The sequence below is a fragment of the Capsicum annuum genome, chromosome 9 (genome assembly GCF_002878395.1).
Source record: "Capsicum annuum cultivar UCD-10X-F1 chromosome 9, UCD10Xv1.1, whole genome shotgun sequence".
Taxonomy (NCBI): domain Eukaryota; kingdom Viridiplantae; phylum Streptophyta; class Magnoliopsida; order Solanales; family Solanaceae; genus Capsicum; species Capsicum annuum.
In genome coordinates, this window is record NC_061119.1 from 175,476,864 (window position 1) to 175,491,124 (window position 14,261).

General features: G+C 37.8%; 1 long non-coding RNA gene across 4 annotated transcripts; it reads left to right on the plus strand.

The window, feature by feature from the left end:
* The first annotated feature begins 280 nt into the window (after positions 1–280).
* Positions 281–7,944, plus strand: LOC107854732. 4 transcript variants are annotated; one of them, XR_007045163.1, is made up of 7 exons: positions 318–791; positions 1,829–1,972; positions 3,588–3,640; positions 3,996–4,153; positions 4,258–4,464; positions 5,004–5,075; positions 7,607–7,944. It is a non-coding gene; the product is annotated as an uncharacterized LOC107854732 (long non-coding RNA). The 4 variants fall into 4 exon arrangements; XR_007045162.1 differs by lacking the exons at positions 5,004–5,075; positions 7,607–7,944 and having other exon boundaries at positions 313–679; positions 4,258–4,873; XR_007045161.1 differs by lacking the exons at positions 5,004–5,075; positions 7,607–7,944 and having other exon boundaries at positions 314–791; positions 4,258–4,873.
* The last annotated feature ends 6,317 nt before the right edge of the window (positions 7,945–14,261 follow it).

A 14,261-nucleotide genomic window follows, 5' to 3' on the forward strand; every position in this document is an offset into this window, starting at 1 on the left:
CTGTTGTAACGGTTATTAGAACTGTTACTATAGAAAAGCTATAGCGACGGTTACAACCATCCCAATAGATATTATGACAACAATATAAGTTAACCGTCGCATAAGCCTTATTATAACCGTCCCAATAGTTATATTTATGATAACGATTATTATAACCGTCCTAATAGATATCTATGGTAACAGATATATAACCGTCGCATATTATAATCTCATCTGTATAATATTAACCAACGCCTAATGTATATAACCGTCCCTGCAAATTAATGTGTGGCGACGGTTATATAAACTGTCGTTATAGACATTTTATTGGGACCCTTTTTTTGATAAAAAATGTCACCGGGAATTTTCCCTCCAACATTAAAATGTTACCCGCGAATTAAGTAAATTTATTAAAGAACAAAACAAAATTGGGTCTTAGGGTTAGGACAATCCCCAATTCTCCATTCTTTCCTCGATCTTTCAATACGCAAGAAAAAGAACGGCTCACATCTCACATCTTCAATACGTAGATTTTACTTAATTCTTAGTGGATATTATGCTTAGTAGATTTTGCTGAACTCTTGTCTCCACTATTACTCCGGGAACTCGTCTTTGTAGACTGCTTTACTAAGGTGTTTTCTGTGAAATTGATGCTTTACTTGGTATATTTTGGTGTGAAACTGCTCCGTTGAAGGAATCAGTAAGGAGCAGTCTCTGAAACGAGTACAATATCTGTGATTTTTAAGTTTTGCTATTTTTGAGCTTTGCTATTTCTCCATTGAAGGAATCGATATTCTCCGTTGAAGGAATCGGTATTCTCCATTTGCATTTAAGAATCAAGAACCTATTGTTTGTAATTTACCTTGCATGTGCTTTTTCTTCATAATTGAAAGAATTTTTAAGTGGATTTTGTTCTCTTAATCAGTTGTGTTGCATTTTCCCCTTTCTGCCAGTGAAAGTACTGTATAAAGGTGAATAGATTCAGTAACAGAACTAAATATATTCAGTAACTGTTCATCTGCTTCACATCTAAATTTGAAAGGGACGTAGAAACTAGGAAGTGATATGTGCTTCTATTGTATGTCCGATGTGCGAATCTTGCTGTTTTCTTTACATCGTGGTGATAACTAGATAGCCTGAAGGGTTACTCTTCTACCTATCGATTTGCCCTTAGGGGTCATTTGGTTGGTGGATGGGATAGACAAAGGATATCCCATGGGATTATTTATCCCGCTTCTATATGGGATAATAACTTATCCCATCATCTATACTAAAATGATGGGATAAAATAATCCCGGGACAATAATACCCATTACCAAATGTACGAGAAAATAATTCCATGGAATATCTTGTGATTATTTTCCTTATCCCACCAACTAAACGACCCCCTTAATGTATGATATGTCATTTGTTGGTGTAAGCAAAAGTGATTTTTTCGATGGCTGTCCTGCATACCTGGACCATAATCAGGGATTCTACACCTAGTAAATTATTGGAGTGAATTTTTCCCCGCAAGGCACTTCAATAATGCTTCTCGTCTGAAATTCCTTTTTGTTTTGTTTGTGTGTAAGTAACAAAAACGTCAGCCAACAAACTTTTAAGTCGTGTCCTAGATATTTTGCAGCTTTTCATCTCTATTGGTTGTTAATTTCTGTTTCCTATTTATGGACTCGAATATGTTTGTTGTATACGAGCCAAAGTTCTACATGTCTCTAGACTATCAATTGTATGGTGGTTCATATACGCGTGATTAGATAAATGCACTTACGATTGAAACCCGATTTATACTAATTGAACTATATTTACGTTAACTATATATTAATGTGTAGAATGTTTCTTGGTATGGCAGACTGTTGTTGTTGTTGAACGAGGAATGGGGAAGGCATTTGGAGTGTATTGCAGCGATTTCCCCATTTCAATTGAGAAAGTTTTTGTTCTGCAAAAAACTTAGCTTGGTCAATTCTTGAGGGCTTGGATCGATTGGCAACTTGAGGTTTGTTCTTAAGTAAATTGTTCCCAAGTGAAGGGTTTTTTCGTTCTTGAGTAAATTGCAGCCTTAACTATAGGGGGATTAAGTTATTGAGTCACTCTATGAAGATCTGGGAGAGAGTGGTCGAGGTGAGGCTGAGACGGATAGTGTCTATCTCGGAAAACCAGTTCGGATTTATGCCCGGCCGCTCGACGACGGAGGCAATCCACCTGGTACGGAGGTTGGCAGAGCAGTACCAGGGAGGTGCTTTGGAGATGCTTGGAGGTGAGGGGAGTACCGCAGGCATATATCAGAGTAATTAAGGATATGTATGAGGGAGCGAAAACCTAGGTGAGGACGGCGGGAGGAGACTCAGAGCATTTCACTGTCCGGACAGGATTGCATCAGGTTGCGTTAGTAATGGATGTGTTGACGCGGCGTATTCAAGGGGAGGTGCCGTGGTGTATGCTCTTTGCAGACGATGTAGTTCTGATAGATGAGACTCGAGGGGGTGTAAATGACAAATTAGAGATGTGGAGGCAAACTCTTGAGTCTAAAGGGTTCAGGGTGAGCAGAAGCAAGACAGAGTATGTGGAATGTAAGTTTAATGACGTGAGGCGGGAGAACGAGGTAGTAGTGAAGCTGGAAGCACAGGAGGTATGTAAGAGGGATAAGTTCAAGTATCTCGGGTCCGTGATCCAGAGTAATGGTGAGATTGACGAGGATGTCTCGCACCGTATTGGGGCGGGATGGATGAAGTGGAAACTCGCGTCGGGGGTGCTGTGTGATAAGAAGGTGCCGCCCAAGCTTAAAGGCAAATTCTATAGGGTGGTAGTCCGTCCGGCCTTGCTGTATGGAGCGGAGTGTTGGCCAGTTAAGAACTCCCACATCCAAAAAATGAAGGTGGCAGAAATGCGGATGTTGCGCTGGATGTGTGGACTGACTTGAGGGGATAGAGTTCGGAATGAGACTATCCGGGAGAAGGTTGGTGTGACTTCAGTGGAGTGTAAGATGCGGGAAGCACGATTGAGATGGTTCGGACACGTGAAGAGGAGGGGCATGGATGCCCCGGTCCGTAGGTGTGAGAGGCTAGCGTTGGATGGTTTTAGGCGGGGTAGGGGTAGGCCGAAGAAGTAATGGGGTGAGGTGATTAGGCGGGACATGGAACAGTTATAGCTCACCAAGGACATGACCCTAGATAGGAAGGTCTGGAAGACGCGAATTACGGCAGAAGAGTAGGGCCAGATTGGGTCGCTAGTGTAGGGAATTACTTGGTGGGGTTTTTTTTATTTTTTATTTTTTATTCCCGTTATGATTCCGTATTCAGTGTTCCATGCTTATTACGAATCTGTGTGCTTTCCTCTGCTTTCCTCTGTTTTATATTCCTTATGGGTGCCGTATTTATGTTATGTCATCTGCTTCTGTGCTTTACTATGTGTTTGTGTGATATCTTGTGCCTTGAGCCGGGGGTCTTTCGGAAACAGCCTTTCTACTTCATCAGAGGTAGAGGTATGGACTGCGTACATCTTACCCCCCAGACCCCACTAAGTGGGAATACACTGGGTTTGTTATTGTTGTTGTTGTGAGTAAATTGCAGCCTTGGATGTCAAAATCAACTTGACTCAAAATCAACTTTCAGGATAAAATTGGAAGCACAATAAGAGCGTTGTTCAACAGGATCGCGGTTCTCTTGTAAGTAACGATTTCATTCTTGGTCTGAGCTTCAAGGGTATGGATATAATTGGAAGTTTAGGATTGTTCGCGGATAAAATTGGAAGTAGAATAAGAGGGTTTTCTTGGGATTGTTATGGGATTAAGAGTTGTAAGTAACGAAAATGGGATTTGGGGTTCACTGAGTTAGTTTTGATTTCCAAATAATTTATGTATTAAGAGTTTTCGTATTATCATTACTTTTGTAACAAGGAAAAAAGGTTCACTCTTTAGTTATTAGAAGTATTTGTACTTGTTTCTTTTTTAAGGTTGGAGGGTGCTAAATAGAAAATACTGCAACATTTTATTCTAAATTTTGCTGGGTTTTCCTATGTAGGTCATATAAATTCAATCTCGGTGCTTCTGGACTGCATATAGCTAGTTTTATAGTGTTTCTCTTTCTGAAGGTGTTAATGCTTCAACTTGCATAACTGCCAAATTGAGAAGCCTTTGCATATGGAAACAACTTGTGGCTCTCTTCTCTCTGAGATGCAGGTTTGCTCGAACTAGGCTCTTCAATTCTTATTAAGAAACACAAGATTTAGATTGTCTTCTGAGACTGTGCTATTTTTTTTCTCTTACCTTTTATTTTGTATCAGAAAATATGGGATGAGATGGGAGAGCCAGATATCGAAAGAGATAAGATGCTTTTTGAACTTCAACAAGAGTGCCTGGAGGTATATTGAAGAAAAGTGAATCAGGCAAGTTGTTGCCGGGATCAATTGCAGCAAGCTGTTGCAAGCTCTGAAGCAGAACTTGCAAAGATATGTGCAACATTAGGAGAACAATCATCATACTCTAGGAAGGTTAGAGACAAACAAAAATCTCTCCTTTGGAGCATTCAATAAAACTTCAGGATCTTTTGCTTGGTATGTAGAACTTTTTTAACATCGGGAGCTTCTTTACATAGAAGAGTACCAAAATTTTGAAGGAAGAGCTTGAGGCTATTAAGCCTCAGCTAGAAGAGATGAAGAGGAGAAAAAGAGAGAGGACTAACCAATATGCAGCTGTTGTCGACCAGATTCAGTCTATCTCGAAAGAGCTTTGTTTACACTTCCAAGAGAATGCACAAATGGGTGTAATTGATGAGAATGAGTTGTATATCAAAAGAAGCCTTTTTCTGTTTCATCTCTTTGCTTGCTTCGATATCTGCATGTTTTAAATCGAGATTGCTGTATTGAATAAAAGAGATAAAAAGTTTCAACTTTTGCAAAATGAGTTCGGTAAACTCTCACTTCACAGACATATAAGAACTGCTTAGAATAGAGGAACAACAATATTTCCTCTGTTATAGAGAATTTCAAGAGTTACTGTTTGTCTAACAGAATCTTGTAAACATTTTCAGAGTGACCGCCTGAAGCTGCTGGTTGAACACTTAACAACTATCAATTTATTTAACTACTTCTATAAACCTCAGGTACATATACTACTCTTCAGCTGGTGTATACCTCAACAACAACAACAACAAACCCAGTGTATTCCCACCTAGTGGGGTCTGGGGGGTAAGATGTACGCAGTCCATACTTCTACCTCTGATGAAGTAGAAAGGCTGATTTCGATAGACCCCTGGCTCAAGGCACGAGATACCACACAAACACATAGTAAAGCACAGAAGCAGATTACATTACATAAATAAGGCACCCATAAGTAATATAAAACAGAGGAAAGCACACAGATTCGTAATAAAACATGGAACACGGAACACGGAATCATAACAAGAATAAAACCCCCACCAAGTAATTCCCTACACTAGCGACCCAAACTGGCTCTAATCCTCTGCCGTAATTCGCGTCCTCCAGACCTTCCTATCTAGGGTCATGTCCTCGGTGAGCTGTAACTGTTCCATGTCTCGCCTAATCACCTCACCCCAGTACTTCTTCGGCCTACCCCTACCCCGCCTAAAACCATCCAACGCTAGCCTCTCACACCTACGGACCGGGGCATTCATGCCCCTCCTCTTCACGTGTCCGAACCATCTCAATCGTGCTTCCCGCATCTTGCACTCCACTGAAGTCACACCAACCTTCTCCCGGATAGTCTCATTCCGAACTCTATCCCCTCTAGTCAGTCCACACATCCAGCGCAACATCTGCATTTCTGCCACCTTCATTTTTTGGATGTGGGAGTTCTTAACTGGCCAACACTCCGCTCCATACAATAAGGTCGGACGGACTGATTAGCTGGTGTATACCTCAAAACTGATTATTTACCACACTTTTGAGGTCAGTTTAGTAGCATGTGATTATTTTTTGAGCTTATTTTCAGTATACTTGTGATACTAGATGGTTAAGAAATATAGGCTGCTTACACATGGCTGTCATTTTGCTTAGTAGACACATTTAAGAACCTTGATTGTTGCTCTCGCTGTCTGTAAAATAAGAAAACGCCATATATCATAACATAGCTGTCATTGTGGCACTAAAAGTTGCAGTTCAATGATATAATGCCATATGACTGGATAAAAGTTTAAAATGTCAATTGACTTTTACATAACATTAGTTGTACTGAAAGAAAATATTAAAGTAATTGATATTAAAGTAATAGCTGAAAGTTAATTTTGCATAGGAAACATCATATTGAGATTCAAATTTCTGAATAATTAAAATAATTTGAATTCTTCAAAGCTATTTAATAACGAGTGGTTTAAGCTAGAATGTTTCGAATTAATTTTGAGCCTCGTTATGATTAGGAGTTTTGGTTATGCTTTTAGTTTAATGCCAAAGTTTGTCTTCTGATTTCTGTTAGTAGGCCTCCCTTTTGAGAAGACTAGACAACATAACTATTAAATGTGAATGATTAGCTAGTGAGTATACTGATATGCAGGACTACTAGTGAGTATACTGATATACTTATAGAGTACCTTGTAATGAATCTGTAAAATTTAGGAAATAAATCTTTATTTGGACCCTCTTCTAGCCTATGATCATTTATAAATAGTGTTTTCCTTCCATTTTCCCACTCTTATACTTGTTTTGAACAATATGAAATTTCAAAGTTACCTGATGTTCTCCATACTATACAACTCTATAAGGGCTGGTAACAACTTTTGTGCACCATAAAGGCTAGTATCAACAAGTATCACTGAAGAAGTTGCTTATATTGGTGCTATTAGAGCAAATCTAGTAAATAAGACCATGCTCGAAAATTTCATGGGTTAATGATGCATGTAATACTTCTTTCAAGTCATATGTACATGATTGAGTTTGGAATGTGTTAAGATTATATCACCAGAATTCCTTCTTAATCCTTCCTTAAAATGATGTTAAACCATACTGTGTGTGTTTCTTCTTATGGGTTAACTTATATTTCTTTAAATAATGACTTCATGATTGCTGAATGATCTTAAGGTCATGGAGAGAACTATGTACTATGCTTTTTTGGACGAACATGTTCATAGAGAAAACATGTATATCAGTAGAAAACCTCTTCAATAAGGTACTCCTATTGTTTAAGACACTTGGGTTATGCTCTCTAGGCGAACATGTTGGTATTCGAAGAAACTAGAAAGCATGTATAGCAGTAAAATATTTGCGGTAAAACAGAAGTTTTTATAATTTGAATTTTGTAGGTTGTTTTCCAAGAGATAGTAAGCTCGATAGTGATCCCTAAGTACCCTGTGTTAACTTAGTGTTAGACGTTTCTTAGTTTTTTAAGTATGCTAGACAACTAGCATGTGTAGCTATGCTACGGTGTTTGTAAAGATACAACATTACATCTCAGTTGGGACCAGACAAGAATTTTCTATATGTATGCTTTAACTTATTGTGTGACTTCAGCAATATTAGTGATTACACTATGTGTCCTTTTTTTTAAATAACAAAAAATTCATTAGTGGCTTACATTTCTGTAATTGGAGAATAATGGTTCATTATTAGATAGTATACCAACTTTTGTTGATGTTGTGTAGTTTGTTGCTCAACTTTAATTTTGTTTTTCTTATTATTGTAGGTGATCATGACTTAAAATATGGTGGGAACGAAATTGATGAACTAGACCTGACCTAAGAGATCGATCACATTGGCTTCATGTCACACTAGCTGTTGGAAAAACTTGTGTATGTTTTGATAGAGATCGATCACATTTGACCGAGTATACGTAGCTTCAAGCATCTTTTATTTGAACATTCAAAACTTGTGTATGTTTTAAATTTTTTGAATGGTCAAAAAATATTTGGTTTCTTATTGGTTGATATTTTGGGAATTAATAGTTATTGATACTCTTGATGATTAATATATATGTACATTTTTGTGTTATGGTTGCTTTATAAAATCATTGCAATAGCATAATATAGTATTGTTATAATAGTCTAAAATAACTGTTCCTATAGCCAAAATTAACCGTTGCTATGTCGCAATAGCTTACAAAATAACCGTCCTATAAAGCTTTTAGGACGGTTTATAACTGTCACAATAGGTAGCCGGTAAATATAAATCAAATCATTGCAGTAGCTTAAAAGTTGTCGCAATAAGTTTTATAGGGATGGTTAAAAACCGTCCCAACATGTAATAAACCGTCGCTCTAGTAGATATATAAGAATGGTTTAAAGCTGTGTCGATAGCCTCATAACCATCGTCTTATCATACTTATAATTGTCGCTATAGTATATATATAGGAACGGTTTGGAACCGTCCCAACATCATAACAACCGTCACGATAGGTCAATGTAAATAAACGTCGTTAAAGATCGAGATTTAGCGATGTTTTTTTAACCATCGCACAAAACCGTCGCCTATGATCTATTGTAACGCCTTCAGTTGTATCGGTTCTCTAACCGTCACTATAGGTCTATTAGGACGGTTATGGTAGCTATGAAGACGGTATGAGAACCGTTGCCATAGCCCATTTTTCTAGTAGTGATGGTAACTGATGCCTCACCTATGAAGGAGCAACTTGAGAACCTGGCGAAGGTAATTGAGGTCTGACCAAATATGTGCAAAATCAATACGATCAGACTGATAAATTAATGGATAGAATAGATGGCTTAATAAACGAAGAGTCTCGCCATTTATCTGAAAAAGCTCCAGGGGTTACGAGACAAAACATCCTACAAGAGTCTCTTCCAAGGGAATGATCCCAATTGATCAATTAAAGGAGTTCATTGAATGGAACCTTAAAAAAGTATGTTGTTGTCACCAAGTATTCCCTAACATACGCCAAGCCCTACACTGCAAGAATTGATAGCCTCAAATTGCTTGCCGGCTATCAACTCTCCAAATTTCAACAATTTGAGGGCAAAGAGAATCCAAAGCAAAACATGTCATGCCCTTTGTTAAGATATGTAATAATGCTTGAATCTACAATGACTATCTTGTCAAATAATATATCTATTCCCTAAAGGAAAACGCCTTCGATTAGTCCAAGGACCTTGAGCCTAACTCCATCGATAGGTGGGAGCAATTGGCGCATGAGTCCTTGAATCACTTCTATAGCACAAGGTGTAGAGTAAGAATGGTAGAGCTCACAAAAAATTGGCAAAGAAAGGATGAGCTAGTCATTGACTTCATCAATCAATGAAGAAATGTGAGCGCCTAAACTGCAAAGTTAGGCTCATCAAAACTTTTGCAATAGAGATGTGCATTCAAGGAATATACTGGGAACTTCTCTATATCTTGTAAGGAATTAAACCAAAATCCTTGGAAGAATTATCTACTCATTTTCACGACATGGAGTTGAGCATGTATTCTGTAAAAACGGAGCAACGTCTATCCATGACCCTCGAAAGGGAAAGGATAAATAGAAACTAGAAGATAAAGCAAGTTCATACCAAATGTGATAATAAGGAATCCATGAATTTCGATGTGTTTCCTGTAAAGTTCACCACAAAGGCGATCAAAAAGCAAAGCGTGAAGATAACTTATCAAGCACGTCCAAATCAAAAGTTGACCTTGAAAGAGATGCAAAAAAAGGAATATTCCTTGATTCAGATGTTGTTGAGCTTTTTAATGAACTTCTTGAGCATACTCTCATTGAACTACCAAATAAGAAGCGACCTGATGAAGCTGGAAGGACCAATGACCCAAAGTATTGCAAGAATCATAGGCTTGTGGATCACCCTCTAAAAAAATATTTGTCTTCAAGAACAAAGTCATGCAATTGGAAAATGAGAAAAAGATCTTCTTTGATGATGAGAAGGCTAGTTCTCATCAAATCTCTATCACTTTTAGCTCACTCAATACGGTCCAAATATGATTCAAAGAGAATGAAGAGGATCCATTATAACATAACAAGTCATCATTTGATAAAGGTGATGATAAAGGTTGGACCTGGTGACCAATCACAGACGCAAGAAGGTGAGTCTACAAAAAAAGTTATCCAAGAAGCCAACTAGAAGGATGATGGTGAATAAACCGAGAAAATAGAGGCTAGTTGAGCTTCCAAAGAGTGCGAGGGCAGTAGAGCATCACCACCAAAAACCATGGCGTCCTATGAATTTGGAAGAATTCTTTCCAAGTTGGTTTCGTGCCAAGACTGCTCAAGTCAACCTTGAGGCATCTCGCTTTAATATAGACAAAGAAGGAGCAAAGGGTGAAAACCCACCAATGGAAGTTCTTTCATCTTCTAAAAAACTACAAAACCTCTTAGAAGAAAGGCACATGTATGTGATACAAAAATCACATTTACAAATGATGATCTTCTTCTTGGTGAAGCCCTACATAATCATCCCTTGGATATGGTGGGTCATGTTTTAGGAAAGAAGATAAATAAAATCTTGAAAGATGGGGATCCAGAGTTAACATCCTGTCTATTCTCACAATAAAAGAACTTGGCATTGCTACTGATGAACTTGCTGAAAGTTATTTGATGATCCAAGGTTTCCACCAAGGGGGTCAGAGAGCCATAGGATCTATAAAATTAGGAATTCGTACGAATGATTTTCTTATGTATTCGTATGGATAATTTGCGATCAAATTCTTTGATGTATGCGATCGATGCTAAGACTTCATACAATATATTGATTGGTAAGCCTTGGGCACATGAGAATAAATTTATCTCATCCTCTTACTGCCTATATTCGAAGTATCTCAAAAGTGGGGTGGAAAGAAATATTGTAGACGGTGATAATCCATTCACTGAGGCTCAGTCACACTCTACCGATGCAAAATTCTATTTGAAGAATTATGTTGTGAATGAGAAAAGGATTGATGATTTCACAACAACCAAATGTGATGATCTTGAAGCTAAGAAGGTCATGGTGGTTTTCGAAAAATTTTCCACTAAGAAGCCTCCCTCAACTTCAAATAAGGAAAATATTGCATTCTTGAAGAAAAAACCAACTTTTGTGCTTCATTCGTACCAAAGGTAAAGAAAGAGTAAGATCATTCAACCATACCAAAGATAATCTACTAGGTGGTCTAACTCTACCTATCAAGTGGATTGAAGCAATAAACCCTTTCTCTAGGCTACTTGGAGAGTTTGTGGAAAGAAATTCTCCACACGATATAACACTCCCTATGAAGCGTACAAAAAAAGGCTTTGATCTATATGTTTGCAAGTTATTTGTAAAGGCTGAATACAATCCTAATAATCCATCTAGGTTGGGTAAGATTCTGATAAAAAGTACGACCAGACATGCACGTAAAGACCTAGGATGCACACCGCCACCTCCAATTCACATCTTAATAAGAAGGGCAGTTAGTAACTACATCATTGCAGAAATGGAATTCACTGCTTCCAATTGACGACCTTCTTTCTTTGATAGACTTAGAGAATCAAACATAAGAACTTTTGTGTTTGAGAGGTTGAGTCCACTAAATAAGAAGAATTGCAACAAGTATCGGAGAAATTTTCAAACTACGACAATGCACTCTTTACCTAAAATTCAGAAGGATTTCCAAAGTTTGATTCCTTCTAGAATGAGGTGACAGACGAAACTCATGGTTTTATACAAGGTAGTGTTAAAAACAAAGACTCATACTATGGTATATAGCAAGAAAAGTGAGAAATATGAAGAAAGTGTAGGATCTTCATATCATATTGCAATCCAATGTAAGAGTGATGTCTCATCTCAAATGAAGGTTGATGAAGATTTAGAGAATATTTCCTGGTTTTACCATATATGTATCAATGATGATTATGCTAAATAGGAGGAAGATGCTGGAGATGCTTCATCAAAATTGGAAGAAGGAGTAAAGATCATAATAAATCCATTAAAGGAAGTCAATCTTGCACTAATAAAGACACAAGGATAACTTATCTGAGAGATTTTCTAGAAATAGATGTAGAAATCAATTATATGGACATAATTAAAAAATATAGGGATTTCTTCATTTGGTGTGATAAGGAGATACCTGGCTTAGGTCCAAAAGTAGCAGTCCATCAATTGGCGGTTAAGAATGGTGCTCATCTTATTAAGCAAGCCCCAAGGGACTTTAGGCCAGAATTGGTTCCATTGATTGAAAATGAGGTTAACAATCTCATCAAAGTTGGTTTTATTAGCAAAGTTAAATACCCCACATGGATTTCAAGTATTGTTCCTATGCGGAAGAAGAATGACCAAATTCAAGTTTGTGTAGACTTTTGGAATCTCAACAATGCCTTCCCTAAGGATGATTTTCCAATTCCCATCTCGGATTTAATTATTGATTCCACCACTACTTATGAAGAGCTATCCTTCATGTATGGTTCATCCGGCTATAACCGTATCCATATGGAACCAAAGGAAGAAAAACTCATTGTATTTTATATGCCCAAAGGTATTTATTTCGACAAGGTGATGCCTTTTGGTCTAAAGAACACTGGTGGAACATACCAAAGGGCTATGCAAAACATTTTTGATTGACTACTCCATAAAAATATCGAGTGATATGTGGATGACTTACTGGTGAAGTTAAGAAAGAGGGACAACCACTAAAAGGACCTAAGAATGGTATTTGAGTTGCTCCAAAGATATCAACTGAGGATAAATCCATTGAAATGTGCCTTCAGAGTTACTCTTAGAAAGTTCCTTGGATTCATTGTACGACATCGAGGAATTGAAATTGATCAGGCCAAGGTCGATGTGATTTTGAAGATGCCTGAGCCTCAAAACATTCATGAGTAAAAGAAGCCTTCATGAAAGGTTAGCATATTTAAGGAGGTTTATCTCGACCCTGACTGAAAAGTGTCAACCATTTATCCGTCTCATGAAGAAGGATACTCATTTTGAATGGGACAAGGCTTGTAGTAAGGATTTTGAAAGTATTAAATCATACTTGATGAATCCTCCAATTCTTGCGACATCTATACCTGAAAAAGCACTGATACTTTACATCATGGCATAAGAAAGGTTAGTTGGAGCACTACTGGCATAATAAAATATTGAAGGTAATGTAAACTCTCTTTACTATTCGAGTAGAATGATGACACCAAATGAGTTGATGTATTTTCCCAATGAAAGATGTGTTTGGCATTTTACTTATCAATTCAATAGATGAAGCATTAATTTTAAGCTCATGATATTCCTCTTGTGTCTGGGATAAATCCCATTAAGTTTGTGATGTCAAAATCGGTCCTTAGCGATCGACTTGCAAGGTGGTACCTTCAATTTTAGTAGTTTGAGATCGTGTACATTTTTCAAAAGGCTATAATGGGATAAGCATTGACAGACTTCTTGGAAGATCACCCGATACCTAATGATTGGGAATAGATTGATGAAATTTTTGATAAAGATGCAATGGTTATTGAAGCCAGACCCCATAGAAGATGTACTTTAATGGTGCAGCACGTCATGGTGGAGCTGGTGCTGGTGTGGTGTTTGTCACTCCATAAGGAGAGACCATCTTATACTTTAATACCCTGACAAACCGTTGCTCCAATAATGTTGCTGAATATTATGCGTTAATACTCGAATTTAAGATAGGAGTTGACATGAAGCAACTAAAATTACAAGTCTTTGGTGACTCTCAATTGGTGGTTAAGTAGCTTTGGGAAACTATAAAGTAGAAAGCCTGAGCTATGCCCTTATCATGGTTATGCTCAGAAGTTGATGGGATGGCTTAGAGAAGTAACGTTCTAGCATGTGCCAAGGAAAGTGAATAAGCAGACTAATGCTCTAGCTATTTTGGCCTCAACCTTAACTCTTTCAAATTAGACAGGAGTTACTATCCACCAAGAATGGGTAGTACCGCTGCCAAATGAGGAAGAGGACATAGAAAATAAGGTTTAGCACCTCATCACTGTGTCTGAAGCCATATGTAAAGATTGGAGACAACCTGTCATTGACTACTTATGTTATGGAATACTTCCAGAAGATCCAAGGAGAAAGACTGATATTGGCCATCATACACCACACTTCATTTACCACAAAGATACTCTATACAACGTCAAGCCATTTTGATAACAAGCTGCTGAACAAGAATTGTGATCTCTCTGGTTTCAAGTAGCGCAAGTCTTCTATGTACTGTGTTGGCACCAATGGTCTAGCCAAAGCATTCAATAAGACTTTATGCAATCTATTGAAAAAAGTCATCTCTAAATCCAAATAAGACTATCATGAATGAATGACAGAAGCTTTGTGGGCATATAGGACAAATAACCAACACTGACACAAGCAATCCCATACTCACTTGCTTTTGGAGTTGAAGTAGTCCTACCACTTGAGCATCAAATACCTTCCTTAAGACTG